Raw genomic sequence first — 18914 nt, forward strand, 5'->3', positions numbered from 1 at the left:
GAAATGGGATGGGGGGGTAGGTGGGTTTTAGCACTTTGCTCCTATTGTACTTCTAATCCTAATTGTGCTCCCCACCTGCTATTTTAATTAGGAAAAAAGCCTCCATTGGTTTTCAATTGAAGTTATTTTTCTAATTAAAATTGTGTGTGTGTGAGAGAGAGAGGGGGGGGATCAGAATAATAGAGGGGAAAATATTCTTACCTCCCCACTGCAGTTCTACCCCATTTCACAGCCCCCCTGTGCACAATTTTGAGAACAAAAAGCATCTGTCCACCTTATGTATTCCGAGGAATGTCTCATTTGGGCCCTTAATTGGGAGGGAGCCCCACTGATTACAGTGCAGGGGGTTCAGGTGATAGAAAACACTGTAGTCTTTTCAGTCATTTCAGACTGTAGGTAGAGGAGTCACCTTCTGGAATGCTTTTCCATACATGTACAGCACCCCCCCCTCCCCCGGTATCAGCAGATCCCATATCTGCAGATTCACTTATCCACAGATCGGGTCCATGGGGCCCCCCATGCGACCCCTGCCTGATCCCCTCTATGTGCGTTTCCTCCGGAGCTGAGAGAAGCTCTGCTCCCATCACCTCCAGATGGTCGTCTGCGCCCAGCAGCGGACACGGACAGTCTGCGTTCTTGTGTTCTGTCCGCACAAGGCCTACACATAGCGTAGTAGCCAGAGCAACCACTGCCTGAGCCACCAGTGCAAATGGCTGGCAGCTCCAGGCTCACAGCAGCGTAGCACCCAGCTCCTGCTGGAGCAGGTACCTATTTTTCGCTCTATAAGATGCACCTGACCATAAGACACACCTAGTTTTTAGAGGAGGAAAACAGGAAAAAAAATATTCTGAACCAAATAGTGTAATAAAATATGTCTCTCCGCTGCTCTGTTTCCATGCTCCTTAGCATATTTTACTACCTCTAGTTTAAAAGGAATTTTATACGCTAGCCTTTTCTGCTTTATCATCCTTGCACTGGTAGAATGAGGTACTGTAGTATTTTTCTGCAAGTGCATCGTCACTAAGCGCTGAACATTTGCATTACCATTGAGCGCCGGCATTTGCATTACAATTTGCATTTGCATTACCATTGCATTTGCATTTGCATTACCATTGAACGCAGGCAGGACCCTGGTCAGGGGCAGAAGCACCTGCCAAGGAGGCTCTGCTGCCCTGAGAATGCCTGCAGCTTTGCAGTATTTGCTCCATAAGATGCACACACTTCATCCCCAACTTTTTTGGGGGGAAAAAGTGCGTCTTATGGAGCGAAAAATATGGTATGTCATGGGAGGGGGGGAGAGATGTTCTGAGGCATTCTGGAAGGTCAAGATGGGGATTGGAGCTGGTGGAAGGGCTGTCGAGGGAGGTTTGGGGATGGATATTGGCAGCACTGCCTGTTTCCTCTGCCTGCATTCTGGCCTTGACACCCCCGTTGAACCCACTCATATTTAGGTTAGCCAAAGAGACGGTCAGCAGCGGAGTTTCAGGGGGTCAACTCTACAGTTTCTGACTTGGAAGCCGGTCCACTGAATGCCAGACCTGAGGATCCTAGAGCAAACAGGATGTGCTTGCAGGTCTCCTGCCAATTCTGAGCCCTGATTTTATTCAAGCCGAGTTTTTAAGATGAATTTTGTAGTTGCTAGGTTGACATAAAAAAATATTAAATACTGTAAGTAAATTAGAGGGTTTCTTTTTTTCTTTTTTAAAGAATGCATTTATTAATAAATTGATAAATACCAGACTACAAACTGAGTGCTGCTTGTCATTTGTGGCCTTGTATGTGCAAAGCCCAGCATTCAGTTTTTCTCCTGACCACTGCTGGCAAGCGCATGGCTTCGGCATCTCTGCACATTTTTAGGGAGGAGCCAAGCTCAATGGAAGAGCGTGTTTTGTACGTAGAAAGTCCTAGGTTCAGTCTTCAGCATCTCCAGCTAAGGACCTAAAGTAGCCCGATTGGAACAGGAAACTATCTTTCTCTGAGGTCCTTGAAAGCTGTCTCCAGTTGGAGTAGATAGGACTAGCTAGATGGACCAGTGGTCTCACTCAATACAGTGGCATAGCTAGAGGGGGTGCAAAGCACTAAGTTTTGCAGGGAGCCTCACCACAGTGTGCAAGTGTTTCCTCCCCTTCAGAGCTATTCTGGGTGGGGGAGCAAAACAGAGGCCTGGAAAGGGGAGGGGCCACTTGCATGCCACGGTAAGTCTCCCTGCAAAACTTAGTGATTTGCATCCCCTCTACCTATGCTACTGACACAGTAAAAGCAGATTTATATGTACTGAAATAAACGAGTTTTTCTTGAAGGTGCCACAAGATTTTGTGATGTTTACACTTTATATGGTATCCCTTTGTAAAAGATCATATTGTACCAGGTTAGCACTCAGGCGTGCTTGTATTTATTGAAAGAATATAAGCAGCTACCACGTTTTCCAAACTCACAAAGAGAGTCTGGTCCAACAAGAAGCTGACGAAACATACCAAGATCCAGGTCTACAGAGCTTGCGTCCTGAGCACACTTCTGTACTGCAGTGAGTCATGGACTCTTCGCTCACAACAGGAGAGGAAACTGAACGCATTCCACATGCGCTGCCTCCGACGCATCCTCGGCATCACCTGGCAGGACAAAGTTCCAAACAACACAGTCCTGGAATGAGCTGGAATCCCTAGCATGTATGCACTGCTGAAACAGAGACGCCTGCGTTGGCTTGGTCATGTTGTGAGAATGGATGATGGCTGGATCCCAAAGGATCTCCTCCATAGACTTCTCCATAGAGAAGTCGTGCAAGGAAAGCGCCCTACAGGTAGACCACAGCTGTGATACAAGGACATCTGCAAGAGGGATCTGAAGGCCTTAGGAGTGGACCTCAGCAAGTGGGAAACCCTGGCCTCTGAGCGGCCTGCTTGGAGGCAGGCTGTGCAGCATGGCCTTTTCCAGTTTGAGGAGACACTTGGCCAACAGTCTGAGGCAAAGAGGCAAAGAAGGAAGGCCCACAGCCAGGGAGACAGACCAGGGACACACTACAATTGCTCCCAGTGTGGAAGGGATTGTCACTCCCGAATTGGCCTTTTCAGCCACACTAGACACTGTGCCAGAACCACCATCCAGAGCATGATACCATAGTCTTCCAAGACGGAAGGTTGCCAACAGATTCTTCTGCCAACAAGGCTATCAAAGCAACTAACAGAAGATAAATCAATGGGAAAACCAACTATTCAGTAGAAAAGGTGTTGGGGGTTATGCCTCACTAGTTTCTTGTTCTCCCCCTCCTCACCTGGCAGCTGGTGATTCTATGGCCTCTGTGAAGGGGGGGGGGAGAGAGAGAGAGACACTCACCCAGCTTGAAAACTAGCAGCGCATGAAGACGGTGTTGGTGCTGGCAGTTTCTCATTTTTTAATCCTCATCACATGACACTTTTAAGAAGCTAATAGATTGAGAAGCTAGTTAATGGTTCCTAAAAACTCTCTGCTTATGTTAAATAGGAGTCTCAGGACCATGGATGTCTACCTGAGAGGAAGGACCAAGGTGTATAGGATCAGGAGGCAGCGTGAGCTGGTGGTTCTAGAAGAGACAGAGTTTGGATCTGCTCTGGGAGAGATTGCAATGGAAGCCAAGAGGAGAAGCTGGCAACTGGCTGCTGCACACATGTAATTGACATTGCTTTCAAGGGTGTGCTCCCTAACCCATGCATGAAGCAAATATGCAAAAGACACCATCGGTCTGGTGGTGAAATTGTGCACGTTCCCCATTGTATGTTCTTTTGTAGAAGAGTAAAAAGGGAGGGTGCCCTGAGGGCTGGGGATAAGAATAGGCCCTCAGTTTGGCTGTACTTGTTGTAAGAGGCGACTGAACAGCCACCGGGTAGATGGGACTCGTTAGCCTGGGAAAGCAGCTCATCTGAGAGAAGGAAAACTCTGATCCCAAACCTCCGCTGCCTTGCGGCTACATCCAGTCATGGAAAAGGTTTCAGGAGTCAACCTCAAGGCAAAATCCGGAGCCGGAGTCCCTGAGGCAGTTCATGGCTGCACACAGTCACGTTCCGGCAACTCCTGCGACGTCGCTGGAACCAACCGTATTGGCTTCTGCCTTTCCATTGGACCATTTCAGTGACGTGGAGAGGGGGGATTTGCTGCGTGGGTAACAGTCTATCCTCCATATTTACTTTACCCAGGCTTCGCGCACTGGAGAGGGCACTCTGTTCCAGAACACTATTCAGAGTGCAATACCATAGTCTTCCGAGACTGAAGGATGCCAACAAGAAAAAGGGAGGGTTCACTTTAAAGCAGGGTCAGCCAGAGAGCCACATCAAATATCTGGCACTGTGTCAAGGGTCAGAAAAAAAAAATTAAATGTAAAATTTAAATAAATACATTAGAGATGGAACTTAGATGAATGACTGAAATGAATGAATGAATGGACTCAAATGTCCAGGATTTCTCCAAGCACCAACACAAACCAAGAAATAAAGCACACACATTTCAATGGACCCCTATTCCCCACCCCACAAGCTCAACTCTGGTTGTGTTTGGTCAACTGGGCCAGAGGCTCTCAGGAGATCAGAGGCTGGCCGTGGGTTGCATCTAGCCCCTGGGCCGGGGTTTAGAGACCCCTGCTTTAAAGGAAGAAGATAAGGTAGGGAATCAGGAAGTAGGGTGGGTTCCAACTGGAAGGTAAATACTTAGGAATGTAGCATTCTTCTCTCTGTTGTCCTGGATAGTGGGTGTGGAAGATTTAGGAGGAGAGGTGGGTTAGGAGGAAGGAACTCACCAGTTAGAGAAGTATAGGATTTTAATTGGGGCCTAAGCTTGTCTTTTACCAATCACTTTTAGATCTTATATGGTTATACTGTATTGACTGTTTAAAACTGAGGAATTGTATAACAATTTGGGTTTTGTTTGGGCAATTGTGTTTTACCTGGCCAAAGTGAGTTTGCCAATTTAGTTATAGTAATTGGGTATTGGAGCTTCTCTCTCTCTCTCTCTCTCTCTTTCTCTCTCAGCATTAAATCCTTATTTATCTTTCCCTTGTTTGGATTATTGGGTGCTAAACTTTTTAGTTATAAGTTCTCTTGAAATGCCAAGGGCTCTGCCCAGGGGGCCTTTTGGAAGATCTAGGAAAGCCTGGGCTGATGGCAGTGGAGATATAAGTAACTTCCATCGCATTCAGCTATGATAGGTCTCCAGTGCTGTCTCCTCCAAAGGGAGCCTGAGCCTGGGTTGTGCTGGAATTTCTCCCCACCCAGAGAAGTGGGCCATCACAGGGCAGGAAACAATATTTAGCCAAGATGCTGCAATTTCCCACACATGCAGCAGGTGTCTCTGTTGTGCTTCTTTATTATTATGGCTGGCTAGAAGTAAAATTGCTCAGAAGGCAACATGAGTCCAAATCCTGAACTAAACTACATTTTCCCAATAGAGTGGCCCACAAAAGCTTGCAGATGACACTGCCATTTCCAGGGAGCAGGCGCAAACTTCGGACAATATGCCTGAACTGAGAAAAAGCAGTCAATTTGGAAAAGGGAGATTCCAGCTCTTCTTGGGAGAGGACACAAAATTGTTAAGGATTGAAATGGCATCCTTTGATGCCATAGGATGAGGTGGGAAGCCACAGGTTCAAATGTTGCCTCAGCCCACTAGATGAGCACTCTTTTTGCAGCACATATTTTTTCTTTTTGCACACATATTGCAGCGCTCAGCTGCAATATGAAAATAACTATATAGTATTGGCCTACCTGACAAGGCTGTTGTAAGGATTACTGTGCTTATGAGCCCAGTTCTGTCTTCTACCCCTCCTGCTGATGCAGCCAGTGCAAACAGCCTTTCATATAGTGGGGGGGACGGGACAACCCACAGGCTAACAGAAGGTAAATAAAATCTCTTTCCAGTTAACTCTGCATCAGCCCCAGGGCTGTCTATGGGTCTCCTCAGAAACAGGCCCCACTTTTGATGACATATGTTTCAGGATTTGAACTCTATTGCCTTCAGAACCATTCTACTTCTCTTTGGCTCTTCTGCAGCTTTTAGTCTTTCGGAGGGGGGAGCAACAAAGAAGACAAAAAATGGAACTAGAATTTGGTTTCCTTTTTATTTGCTTCCACAGTCCCTTTGAGATGGTTATCACCACAGTTAAGTGACAAATGAAGGAAACTTTCTCCACACTGGCTAGAACTTCAAGCTGTTTTGCAATCAAGTATTGACATAAGTCAATAGCAAGAGTGATAGATCCAATATCATCATTGCCTCCAGGTAAATGCCATATTCCTTTTTCATTGGGAGAGAATGCAGTGAATATGTTTTCAGGGTATCTTCTTCTGGTGCATATTTTATCTTTTTCTGGTGTATAGTTATGGCTGACTGATGCACACAAATAACGCAAGCTGAGATGGGTCTTACCAGCCAAGTCCCAAGAAGAAGTTTTTCAATCACATATGTGGGCTTAATTTTCTACATAACAGGTGGAAACCCAAGCAGTAGCAACACTTATTAGGGCCGAGTCAGAATGTGGTGCATGAATGTACTTCATGCATGACTTTATCCCTGTGAAGTGCTCTCAGTCACTTCAAAAAGTAGGGTGAGCTATAAGATAAAGCCAAAGTGTTCACCCATTCAGAGTGAGGGTAAAGCTTTAACCTTCATTCTGAGTTGGCTTGGTGCCACCATCACATAGCCAAATTTGATGACTATGGCACTTTTAGGGAGTTTATTAAGGACAAAGACAATCATTCCTGACTTTTATTCTGACTTGGTTTTATTATATTGGGTTGCATGGTGAGCTGCTGTTGTCACCTTGTCTGCATGATCCGGATTGTCTGGGATAACCTTAGGAAAAAGCTCCTAAAAAAACCCACATGGCCTCAAAGTTTCCAATTGTGAACAGGCACCAAAGTGGCTGGGGGGGGGGGAACCAGCAAAATGGGGTTGACAAAACTTTTCTCAGCCCCCCAAACCTCTCCTTTCAGTGAAAAACACAGCTCCAACAGTATGAACTCTCTTTATGCATATACAGTTGTCCCATGTATTAGGCACAGTTGGCTTACACAAATTCAGCTTCAAACAAAAGACAGCAGTTTAAATAGTGCAGGCAATTCCACCCACCATTCCACTAACTAAATTCATGCCTGAGAGTGAGCGTAAGATCAGAGAATGAAGCTGCTGTTCCCTCTCTCAGTTTCAATTGCCTTCTTGTCTCTTGTAATTTTTAAAGAGGCAGTAGGTATTTATGGCTGGAGGGGATTTTTCAAGGCAATTTTGAGTACAGGTTGAGCTTAATTATCCCCAGACTTTCCATCCGTGGATCTGGCTAAATGTGAGACGCGCAGACTCTGTTGAGCCACACTTGGCTCAACCTGAACCCCCCAAAGGGAATTGGAGCTCTCTGGTCTTCTTTGAACAGTTTAAGGGGCCAAAAACCACAATTTGCTTATCTGTGGTTCTCTGTATATGAGAGTGTGTGTGTCTGAGAACAGATCCCTCGCAGATACGAAGGCCCCACCTGTATACGTGGTTTGTGCTTTACTCACTGACTTTGGAAGCTAACCATCCCTCATGCAGTAGCATATCAAGGGGCAGAGGGTTGGTCAACCCTGAGTGAAATCCACCTGGGGCGTCAATTGTGCCACTGAGCAACCAGTAGAGCTCCAGGTGGAGGCTAGGTCCACCCTTTGCATTGAGCAGCCAGTAGACCTAGCCACTCTGGGGGGAATCTTAGAGGCCAGGTCGAACAGTGCCTTTGGGCAGCCTGCCCTGGGTGTCAAATACCCTTGGGATGCCACTGCCCTCACATAAAATGAGAGGTGAATGTATGTTCATTTTCTGATGGCTACAGAGCTGCATAATGACCTGCTTGAGTTCCTGCATGTAGATCTTTCTGGGCTGTTCTGTGGGGCCGATTAACAAACACATTTGTATGTGAATCATCAAGGATTCTGTAATCCAAGTGCAAAGTGATGTTCACGCATGTGATCTAGCCCTAAGTTGGAAGTACTCTTCAAATACGCTGTTTTATCAAGGCCAAACTAGATGATTCACAGACTGTGTGATGGAAGCCTGGTGTGTTTGTTTATTAAAAAAATATAAATAGCAGCTATCATGAAGGACCTTGATGGGTGGGATGAGAGCTTTTAATCCTTTATCCCTGCGGTGCTCCCAATCTAGATCAGGGGACACTGGAGCTACTATTTGTCCCAGGATGAAAGGCAAAGACAGGCATCAAATATAGCATTTCAAACTTCCCCTTCCCTGAAACTTTCTTTGGGAAGTTCAATCCTGTCTTTTTGCTTGTTATTGGGACTACCTACTGATGAAAGCACTGTCACAAATTTAGGAAAAAAAGCTTGTTCATTCCTATCTTGTTTTCAGCAATCCTAAGGTCAGTGTAGGTCCACATTCACAAAAAAAAAAAAAAAGGGTTGAATAGTTGCCAGGAGCACGAGACAAAAATTGGTACTTTAACTAAGTCAGAAGTTTCTCAAATCAACCCACCTGAGGCCTGTGTCAGGGGATCGTATAGATTCTGGTGTTCCCATGTAGGATATAGAGCACTGGTTCCCAACCTGTGGTCCATGGACCGCAAGACCTTGATAAGTGGTCCATGAGGTCTCAGGAAAAAAATCACCGTTCATCAGTTCCAGTGTCTTGCCATGTAAGCAATCTCCCACAGACCACCAAAGAGGGTGGAGAATGGACTGCCCACAGCCATAACTATTGAAGTGTCAGCTGTGGCTGTGGGCAGTTCACTCTCCATCCTCTCTGATAGTCCTTGGGGGAGTGCTTGGGAGATGGACCACCAAATGGGGGGAAGACCAGACTCTCCATGGCCTTATGTGGTCCACAACAATTCCAAATTTGCTTCAGTGGTTCGTGGGCTCCTAAAGGTTGGGAACCACTGATATAGAGAGTCTAGGAAGTGACATAAGGGCAGGAGTGTCAAGGTACTTCAGCTGTGATTGTAACAGTTTTCTGTTATTTGACACAAGTTTCCCTTTTCCATAACAAAGCATACAAAAGAGGATTTTTGTTAAGGAAGGGATAGAATCCCTTGTTAAGGAAGGGATATCCCTTGTTAACAAAGGGATAGAATCCCTTTGTTAAGGAAGGGATAGAATGTTAAGGAAGGGATAGAATCCAGCAAAGTAGAGATTGAAGGTGGGTCCGACTCCACCGTAGAATCTCTGTGGGTTAAATTACCAGGCTTGTGCAGCAATGTAATACTGGGGGCGTGCTATCGTCCTCCAGACCAGAAATCTGATGGGGACCTTGAAATGAGGAAACAGATCAGGGAGGTGACAAGGAGGGACAGGGTTGTAATCATGGGGGATTTCAATTATCCTCATATTGACTGGGCCAATTTGTGTTCTGGTCACGATAAGGAAACCGGATTTCTTGACGTGCTAAATGACTGTGGCTTGGATCAGCTAGTCACGGAGCCCACCAGAGGACAGGTGACTCTGGATTTAATTTTGTGCGGTACGCAGGACCTGGTTAGAGATGTAAACGTTACTGAGCCATTGGGGAACAGTGATCATGCTGCGATCCGTTTTGACGTGCACGTTGGGGGAAGAATACCGGGCAAATCTCTAACAAAAACCCTTGACTTCCGACGGGCGGACTTCCCTCAAATGAGGAGGCTGGTTAGAAGGAGGTTGAAAGGGAGGGTAAAAAGAGTCCAGTCTCTCCAGAGTGCATGGAGGCTGCTTAAAACAACAGTAATAGAGGCCCAGCAGAGGTGTATACCGCAAAGAAAGAAGGGTTCCACTAAATCCAGGAGGGTGCCCGCATGGCTAACCAGCCAAGTTAGAGAGGCTGTGAAGGGCAAGGAAGCTTCCTTCCGTAAATGGAAGTCTTGCCCTAATGAAGAGAATAAAAAGGAACATAAACTGTGGCAAAAGAAATGTAAGAAGGTGATAGGGGAGGCCAAGCGAGACTATGAGGAACGCATGGCCAGCAACATTAAGGGGAATAATAAAAGCTTCTTCAAATATGTTAGAAGCAGGAAACCCGCCAGAGAAGCGGTTGGCCCTCTGGATGGTGAGGGAGGGAAAGGGGAGATAAAAGGAGACTTAGAGATGGCAGAGAAATTAAATGAGTTCTTTGCATCTGTCTTCACGGCAGAAGACCTCGGGCAGATACCGCTGCCCGAACGGCCCCTCCTGACCGAGGAGTTAAGTCAGATAGAGGTTAAAAGAGAAGATGTTTCAGACCTCATTGATAAATTAAAGATCAATAAGTCACCGGGCCCTGATGGCATACACCCAAGGGTTATTAAGGAATTGAAGAATGAAGTTGCAGATCTCTTGACTAAGGTATGCAACTTGTCCCTCAAAACGGCCATAGTGCCAGAAGATTGGAGGATAGCAAATGTCACGCCTATTTTTAAAAAGGGAAAGAGGGGGGACCCGGGAAACTATAGGCCGGTCAGCCTAACATCCATACCGGGTAAGATGGTGGAATGCCTCATCAAAGATAGGATCTCAAAACACATAGACGAACAGGCCTTGCTGAGGGAGAGTCAGCATGGCTTCTGTAAGGGTAAGTCTTGCCTCACAAACCTTATAGAATTCTTTGAAAAGGTCAACAGGCATGTGGATGCGGGAGAACCCGTGGACATTATATATCTGGACTTTCAGAAGGCGTTTGACACGGTCCCTCACCAAAGACTACTGAAAAAACTCCACAGTCAGGGAATTAGAGGACAGGTCCTCTCGTGGATTGAGAACTGGTTGGAGGCCAGGAAGCAGAGAGTGGGTGTCAATGGGCAATTTTCACAATGGAGAGAGGTGAAAAGCGGTGTGCCCCAAGGATCTGTCCTGGGACCGGTGCTTTTCAACCTCTTCATAAATGACCTGGAGACAGGGTTGAGCAGTGAAGTGGCTAAGTTTGCAGATGACACCAAACTTTTCCGAGTGGTAAAGACCAGAAGTGATTGTGAGGAGCTCCAGAAGGATCTCTCCAGACTGGCAGAATGGGCAGCAAAATGGCAGATGCGCTTCAATGTCAGTAAGTGTAAAGTCATGCACATTGGGGCAAAAAATCAAAACTTTAGATATAGGCTGATGGGTTCTGAGCTGTCTATGACAGATCAGGAGAGAGATCTTGGGGTGGTGGTGGACAGGTCGATGAAAGTGTCGACCCAATGTGCGGCGGCAGTGAAGAAGGCCAATTCTATGCTTGGGATCATTAGGAAGGGTATTGAGAACAAAACGGTTAGTATTATAATGCCGTTGTACAAATCTATGGTAAGGCCACACCTGGAGTATTGTGTCCAGTTCTGGTCGCCGCATCTCAAAAAAGACATAGTGGAAATGGAAAAGGTGCAAAATAGAGCGACTAAGATGATTACGGGGCTGGGGCACCTTCCTTATGAGGAAAGGCTACGGCGTTTGGGCCTCTTCAGCCTAGAAAAGAGACGCTTGAGGGGGGACATGATTGAGACATACAAAATTATGCAGGGGATGGACAGAGTGGATAGGGAGATGCTCTTTACACTCTCACATAATACCAGAACCAGGGGACATCCACTAAAATTGAGTGTTGGGCGGGTTAGGACAGACAAAAGAAAATATTTCTTTACTCAGCGCGTGGTCGGTCTGTGGAACTCCTTGCCACATGATGTGGTGCTGGCGTCTAGCCTAGACGCCTTTAAAAGGGGATTGGACGAGTTTCTGGAGGAAAAATCCATTATGGGGTACAAGCCATGATGTGTATGCGCAACCTCCTGATTTTAGGAATGGGTTAAGTCAGAATGCCAGATGTAGGGGAGGGCACCAGGATGAGGTCTCTTGTTATCTGGTGTGCTCCCTGGGGCATTTGGTGGGCCGCTGTGAGATACAGGAAGCTGGACTAGATGGGCCTATGGCCTGATCCAGTGGGGCTGTTCTTATGTTCTTATGTTCTTATGTTCTCCCCTGGAGAGTTTACTCAGGTTGCCGGATTGAGTGCTGAGTCAGTGATTACGGAACTAACATAGCGTGAAAACATTAAGAGAAAGGCAACCCAGCTAAAATGAGAAAAAAGCCAGGAGCGGAAACGGATTTATCTCAGTTAGAAGCATTTATAAAAGGAAATTGGGTCTCCTGTTTTTGCAATCCAGCCACAGGAAGAACCTACTTGTTAAATATCAATACATATACAGGTGGGGGGGGGGAGAAATGAAAGGAAATCAGGCTGATCAAATGTACTTACGAATGTTGCTCAGAAATGGTTGCATGGCAACGAGAATGGGGGATCATTGCCATGACAACAAAGAGAAGCAACTGCTGTAGTGGTAACAGAGAGGTGATTCAAATGATAAGAGCACATGGTACAGGTCTCTCTTGGGCCTGCCTTAGCCTCCTCTCTGGCACGATGGCTTTCCATATGTGGGGAGAGTTTGTAATGGAGACGCTTCTAAACAGGCCACCTCTTCTTGTATTGCGAGACGGTATAGCCAGGCGTGGGACAGAGGACTGTGCAATGTGTGTGCTTGAAAGGCAGAATCAGTATGATCTGTAAAGCAGATAAAATGTGAAAGCAGAATGGGTTCATCGGATGCGCTACACCTAAAGCACTGGTTCCCATGGACCACAGCTGATCCGTGAGACTGTGAGAAGTGGTCTATGAGGTCATAGGGGGGAAAAAATCACCTTTGATCACTTTGAGCATCTCAAGTGCTCCCCCACGGACCACCAGAGAGGGCTGAAATGTTGGCTGTGGTGCTGGGAGGTCTGTTCTTTGCCCTCTCTGGTAGTTAAAGTGGGGGGCATCTTCTCAGGAAATGCTTCCCCACGAACCACCAGAGAGGGTGGAGAACAGATAATTTGCATCTGGGACAGGCAATAAAATTTTCTCTATAAATAATAAATATCCAACAAATCTTTTCTAATTATTACAAACTTAATTGTACTTTTTGTGTGCCAGAGGGTTGGGGGGTTGCATGTGGCATGGGAAGGATAGAGTGAAATGAGAGATGCTCTTTTCCCTCTCACACAACACCAGAACCAGGGGGCATCCACTAAAATTGAATGTTGGAAGAGTTAGGACAGACAAAAGAAAATATTTCTTTACTGAGCGTGTAGTTAATCTGTGAAACCCCTTGCCACAGGATGTGGTGATGCGTCTGGCCTAGATGCCTTTAAAAGGGTTTGGAGAAATTTCTGGAGGAAAAATCCATCATGGGTTACAAGTCATGATGTGTATGTGCAACTTCCTGGTTTCAGAAATGGCTATGTCAGAATGCCAGATGCAAGGTAGGGTATCAGGATGCAGGTCTCTTGTTGTCTTGTGTGCTCCTTGGCGCATTTGGTGGGCCACTGTGAGATGCAGGAAGCTGGACTCGATGGGCCTATGGCCTGATCCAGTGGGGCTGTTCTTATGTTCTTAACTACAATTCCGAGGAAGCCTTGCAGGTCTCTTGTTATCTGGTGTGCTCCTTGGGGCATATGGTGGGCCGCTGTGAGATGCAGGAAGCTGGACTAGATGGGCCTATGGCCTGATCCAGCAGGGCTGTTCTTATGTTCCTATGTGGACCACAACAATTCAAATTTTTGCCTTAGTGGCCCATGGGCTCCTAAAGGTTGGAAACCACTGTCCTAAAGTCTATTATCTCCTCATACTTGCTGCCGCCACAAGCATATCTGTGTCCAGGACTGGACATGATAAAGTCAAAATAAACCCTTGAAAGTTCCATTGGCCTTGAAGGGAGAGGAGGTCCTACCACACCAGGTATTATGTCAGGCCTCCTGAGATTGGTAGGCTCTTGTTTTTATTGTTTGTTGCCTTGGAACAACAACAGTTTCAAAAGGCTGTATTTAAAAATATAAAAGAAAGAAATAATGATGCTGGCATAACACCGTTGCAGCCTGGTGCGTTCCCAATACACAGTCCACAGCATGATACAATTAGAAACAGAAGCTGGCACAGCACTGCCAACAGCTGCTTCCACACAGCATCTCTGGTAACTCTGAGGCCATTCACCAATCATGATCTTACTTGTCAGGGACCTACCCATTTTAGCCTTGCAGGGAAGGCACCAATTAATATGTGGCACCGGCAAGAACATTGTGATGACATAGCACAGTTCAGTATGCATGCGTCCGACCCACAAGGGGCAATAATGCTCTGTGGGACAGCATTCCCCCATGGGAATTCAAAAGCTGAAGTCATTCCGTGATCAAGAAGCAGCCATGTAAGTTTATGGGAATGAGACTTTGAGTCCTGCTGGGGTGCCAATAATTCCACAAAGACAATGGCAATGACTCTGCACACAACGCAAGTGTATTAATTTCGGTATGAGGGAAACGAGCCTTCGGCAAAGAAGAGGGAAGGGAGCACATAAGGGTTGGCAACCATCCAAGACTGGCCTGGAGTCTCACAGTCCGTGAGCAGCATGGAAGTGTAGACTGTCCAAGAACTCAGTGGGAAAGGGCAGTGCCTGGGGAAGCAGAACAGGAGGATCGGTTGGTTCTAGTCACATCCTGGAACTCAGCAATAGTGGGGCATGCTGGTTGGCACCAAGACAAGTGTCAATCTTTATTTTTAAAGGTCCAGTGGTGGGTTCTGCCAGGGAGCTAAGGCTCTGGAAGCTGACAGAGGGTGAGTGGCCTAAGTGGAGGCTTGTAGACCACCACTGCGATACAAGGACATCTGCAAGAGGGATCTGAAGGCCTTAGGAGTGGACCTCAACAGGTGAGGACCTCTGAGCGGCCCGCTTGGAGGCAGGCTGTGCAGCATGGCCTTTCCCAGTTTGAAGAGACACTTGGCCAACAGTCTGAGGCTAAGAGGCAAAGAAGGAAGGCCCATAGCCAGGGAGACAGACCAAGGACAGACTGCACTTGCTCCCAGTGTGGAAGGGATTGTCACTCCCGGATTGGCCTTTTCAGCCACACTAGACGCTGTTCCAGAACCACCATTCAGAGCGCGATACCATAGTCTTTCGAGACTGAAGGTTGCCAACAAACAATTACTAATGGTCATTAATAGCCCTAACCTTTGGTGGAAGGCTAGAAGCCACCTCCACATGCCAAGGCAGAAAATTCTGTAGCTCTACAACAATCCCCTGTGCTTGTCTACTCAGAAGCAAGTCCCACTGCATTCAACAGGACATAATCCCTGGAAATATGTATAGCAGGAGTTCCCAAACTGGGGCATCATAACGCCCCAGCCAGAGAAGCCCTGCCTCTGTCCCCTTGGGGTGGGGGGGGGGGAGGCAGTGACACGATCACCAGGCCGCCACCACTGGGGACAGAGAGGGTTGAACTTAACCTAACACAGCACTGGACTGCATGGGGTGCAAGGGGCCCCATGGGTCCCTCTGCGGGGCTCCCCATGCCTCTGCAAGTCAAAAAATCACGACTGCGACCCATTTTCGGTTCTGCAGATGCAACAACAATAACAACAACAACAACAACAACATAAAAATCAACTCCTTCATGGGGCTGCGTTATGCCAGTAGATGCACTACTACTACACTCTAAACCAGGGGTGTCAAACTCATTTCATACAGAGGGCTAAATAGCATTCATCATGCCTGTTGACGGCCAGTAGTGATGTCGTTAAGCAGGAAATGATGTCATTAAACAGGTCATAACCAAAAATAAGCACTTTTTCTCATTTAGGAACTCATTAGCTGCAAAATGACAGCAGAGAAAATATGCAAATCTTGATCATATTTCAAGATATGGGAGAGCCCAATTTTCATGTGAGCTGCCCTTTCAGCAGTAACACCTGAGCACTGCTCAGCAGCTGAGAGCCTGAGGGCCAAATAAAAAGCTTCTGTGGGCTGCGTCCGGCCCCCCCGGCCTTATGTTTGACACCCCTGCTCTAAACAGGTGCACTACTGCACAGTTTCTCAAACCGTAGGTCAGGACCCACTAGATGGGACGTGAGCCAGTTTCAGGTGGGTCCCCATTCATTTCAGTGTGTATTTTTTAAAAATATTTTAGACTTGATGTGACCATGGTATATGACTGCATTTAGGGAAATGTTATAGATCTGCACTTTTAACAGACTACTGTGTATATGCTTTTAACAATACTAGTCCATGGGGCTTATTCCTGGGTAAGTGCGGCTAGGGTTGCAGCCTTTGGGAATGTTTGGGAATTTTTTTTTAAACTGCTTGGGAGGGTCAGGAGGGTTACCTTTATTTGAAATATATTTTTTTTTAACTTAGACTTATTGTAAACTTTTAATTTACTGAGGCACAAAACCTAACCAATTTTCCAGCAATGACATAGCTGTGCCACTGGGGCATGTGCTGCATCCTAGAGTTGGGGGGCAGTCTCGGAGGCCCCCTCAAGGTAAGGGAATATTTGTTTAGAGCTGCATTGCCCTTACCCCAGTGCTGGAAAACTAGTTAGGATTGCAGTTTTTTTTATAGGGCCACGTTAAAAATTTTGCTGCTTGATAATGTCACATCCGACCATGACATCACTTCCAGTTTAATGACATCACGTCTGGTGGGTCCTGACAGATTGTCATTCTAAAAAGTGGGTCCTGGTGCTAAAAGGTTTGAGAACCACTGTTTTATGAGATTGGGTGGCAAACCAGGAACTATCTGGTTCCTATCTCAGCTCTGCCATGAATTCTCACCAGATGACCCCTGCTTCTCAGCTCTTCAGTGGCAATATGGGGATAAAACGTTTCACTCACTTGACAGGATTGCTATAAGGGTAACAGCAATTTAATATATGTGAAGCACTTTGCACAGAAAGCATACTATAAATGTTATATATCAAGTACTATGAGTATTTAAGATGCGTATATTCTGCTTTTCAGCAAAAGCTCACAAATTGGTTTACATAGCAAAAGAAGAAAAGCTTACTCCAAAAGGGTTTGGGATCTTTTTTTTTTTTAGAAAAAGTACATGAAACAGCCACTGGCCTCTGTGATGGTGAAAAGGGATGGTGGCTCCCCCCTCCCCCAAAACAAACAAACAAACAAAAACTGAAGACAGCCACCATTTCAAAGGTTACTCTTAGCCAGGTTAGGGCCCAATCCTATCCAACTTTCCAGTCCTGGTGTAGCCATCCCAATGGGGTTTGTGCTGCATCCTGTGGTGGGAAGGTAGTTATGGAAGCCTCCACAAGGTAAGGGAACATTAGTTCCCTTGCCTAGGGGCTGCACTGCAGCCGTACTGGGGCTGGAAAGTTGGATAGGATTGGGCCCTTAGCAGGGCCAGATCTACACTTGGAGGCCTCCATTCACAGACCTCTCAGGTAGAGTCTATAGAAAAGCATAGCAAAGTACAAAAAATGGTTTCTGTTACAAAATTCAGGTTCCAGATCATTTTGGCTCTTTTTAAAAGCAAGCTTCCCGACTTTGGGGCTGGGAATATAGGCTTGAAAACATTTGGAAAATGCACGCAAAGGGCATTAGAACATAAGAAGAGCCCTGCTGGATCAGGCTAAAGGCTCATCTAGTCCAGCTTCCTGTATCTCACAGTGGCCCATCAAATGCCCCAGGGAGCACACAAGACAACAGACACAACCTGCGTCCCGGTGCCCTCCCCTGCATCTGGCAATCAGAGGCAGCTTGCCTCTAAAACCAAGAGCTTACACATACCCACCGTGACTTGTAACCTGTGATGAACTTTTCCTCCAGAAATTTGTCCAATCCCCTCTTAAAGGCATCTAGGCAAGATGCCATCACTACTTCCTGTGGCAAAGAGTTCCACAGACCAGTTACACGCAGTTACAGACCAGTAACTGGGTAAAAATATAATTTCTTCTGTCTGTCCTAACTCTCTCAACACTCAACTTTAGTGGATGTCCCCTGGTTCTGGTGTTATGTGAGAGGGAAAAGAGCGTGTTCCTGAGTTGGAGCTTCCTTGCAACCAGACACCCCTTGATAAAGAAATCATTTTAGCTGGAACTGTGTTTGCTTTCCTGGTCTCTTAATAAATTCCACTTTTAGCTGCTATTATTATTATTATTATTATTATTATTATTATTATTATTATTATTATTATTATTATTATTAATAACAGTATTTATATACCGCTTTTCAACTAAAAGTTCACAAAGTGGTTTACAGAGAAAAATCAAATAACTAAATGGCTCCCTGTCCCAAAAGGGCTCACAATCTAAAAAGATGCAAATGAGTACCAGCAGACAGCCACTAGAACAGACAGTGCTGGGGTGAGGTGGGCCAGTTACTCTCCCCCTGCTAAAAAAAGGAGCACCTACTTGAAAAAGTTCCTCTTACCCAATTAGCAGTAAGAGGCTATTACTCATTTTCCTTTTGATTTATTTGGGCACTACTTTAATAGGCATGGTTTGAAAGTCAGTGGAAAGCAGGGCTGACTGACGCCTGAGGTGGCATACCAAATGTTTATGTTCCCCTCCCCTTACCTGATGATGCACCTGCCTCTGAACCTCCATACTGCAATGTTAAGAATGTAAGAGCCCCACTGGATTAGGCCAAAGGCCCATCTAGTCCAGCTTCTTGTATCTCATGGTGGACAACCAGATGCCACAGGAAGCACACAAGAAACCTGCATCCTGGTGCCATCCCTCACATCTGGCATTCTGTGGTAGCCTACTCCTAAAACCAGGAGTTTGCACATACACATTATGGCTTGTGACCTGTGATGGACATTATATATCTGGACTTTCAGAAGGCATTTGACACGGTCCCTCACCAAAGGCTATTGAAAAAAACTCCACAGTCAGGGAATTAGAGGACAGGTCCTCTCATGGATTGAGAACTGGTTGGAGGCCAGGAGGCAGAGAGTGGGTGTCAATGGGCAATTTTCACAATGGAGAGAGGTGAAAAGCGGTGTGCACCAAGGATCTGTCCTGGGACCGGTGCTTTTCAACCTCTTCATAAATGACCTGGAGACAGGGTTGAGCAGTGAAGTGGCTAAGTTTGCAGACGACACCAAACTTTTCTGAGTGGTGAAGACCAGAAATGTTTGTGAGGAGCTCCAGAAGGATCTCTCCAGACTG

Source organism: Tiliqua scincoides, chromosome 2 (genome assembly GCF_035046505.1).
Source record: "Tiliqua scincoides isolate rTilSci1 chromosome 2, rTilSci1.hap2, whole genome shotgun sequence".
Lineage (NCBI taxonomy): Eukaryota > Metazoa > Chordata > Lepidosauria > Squamata > Scincidae > Tiliqua > Tiliqua scincoides.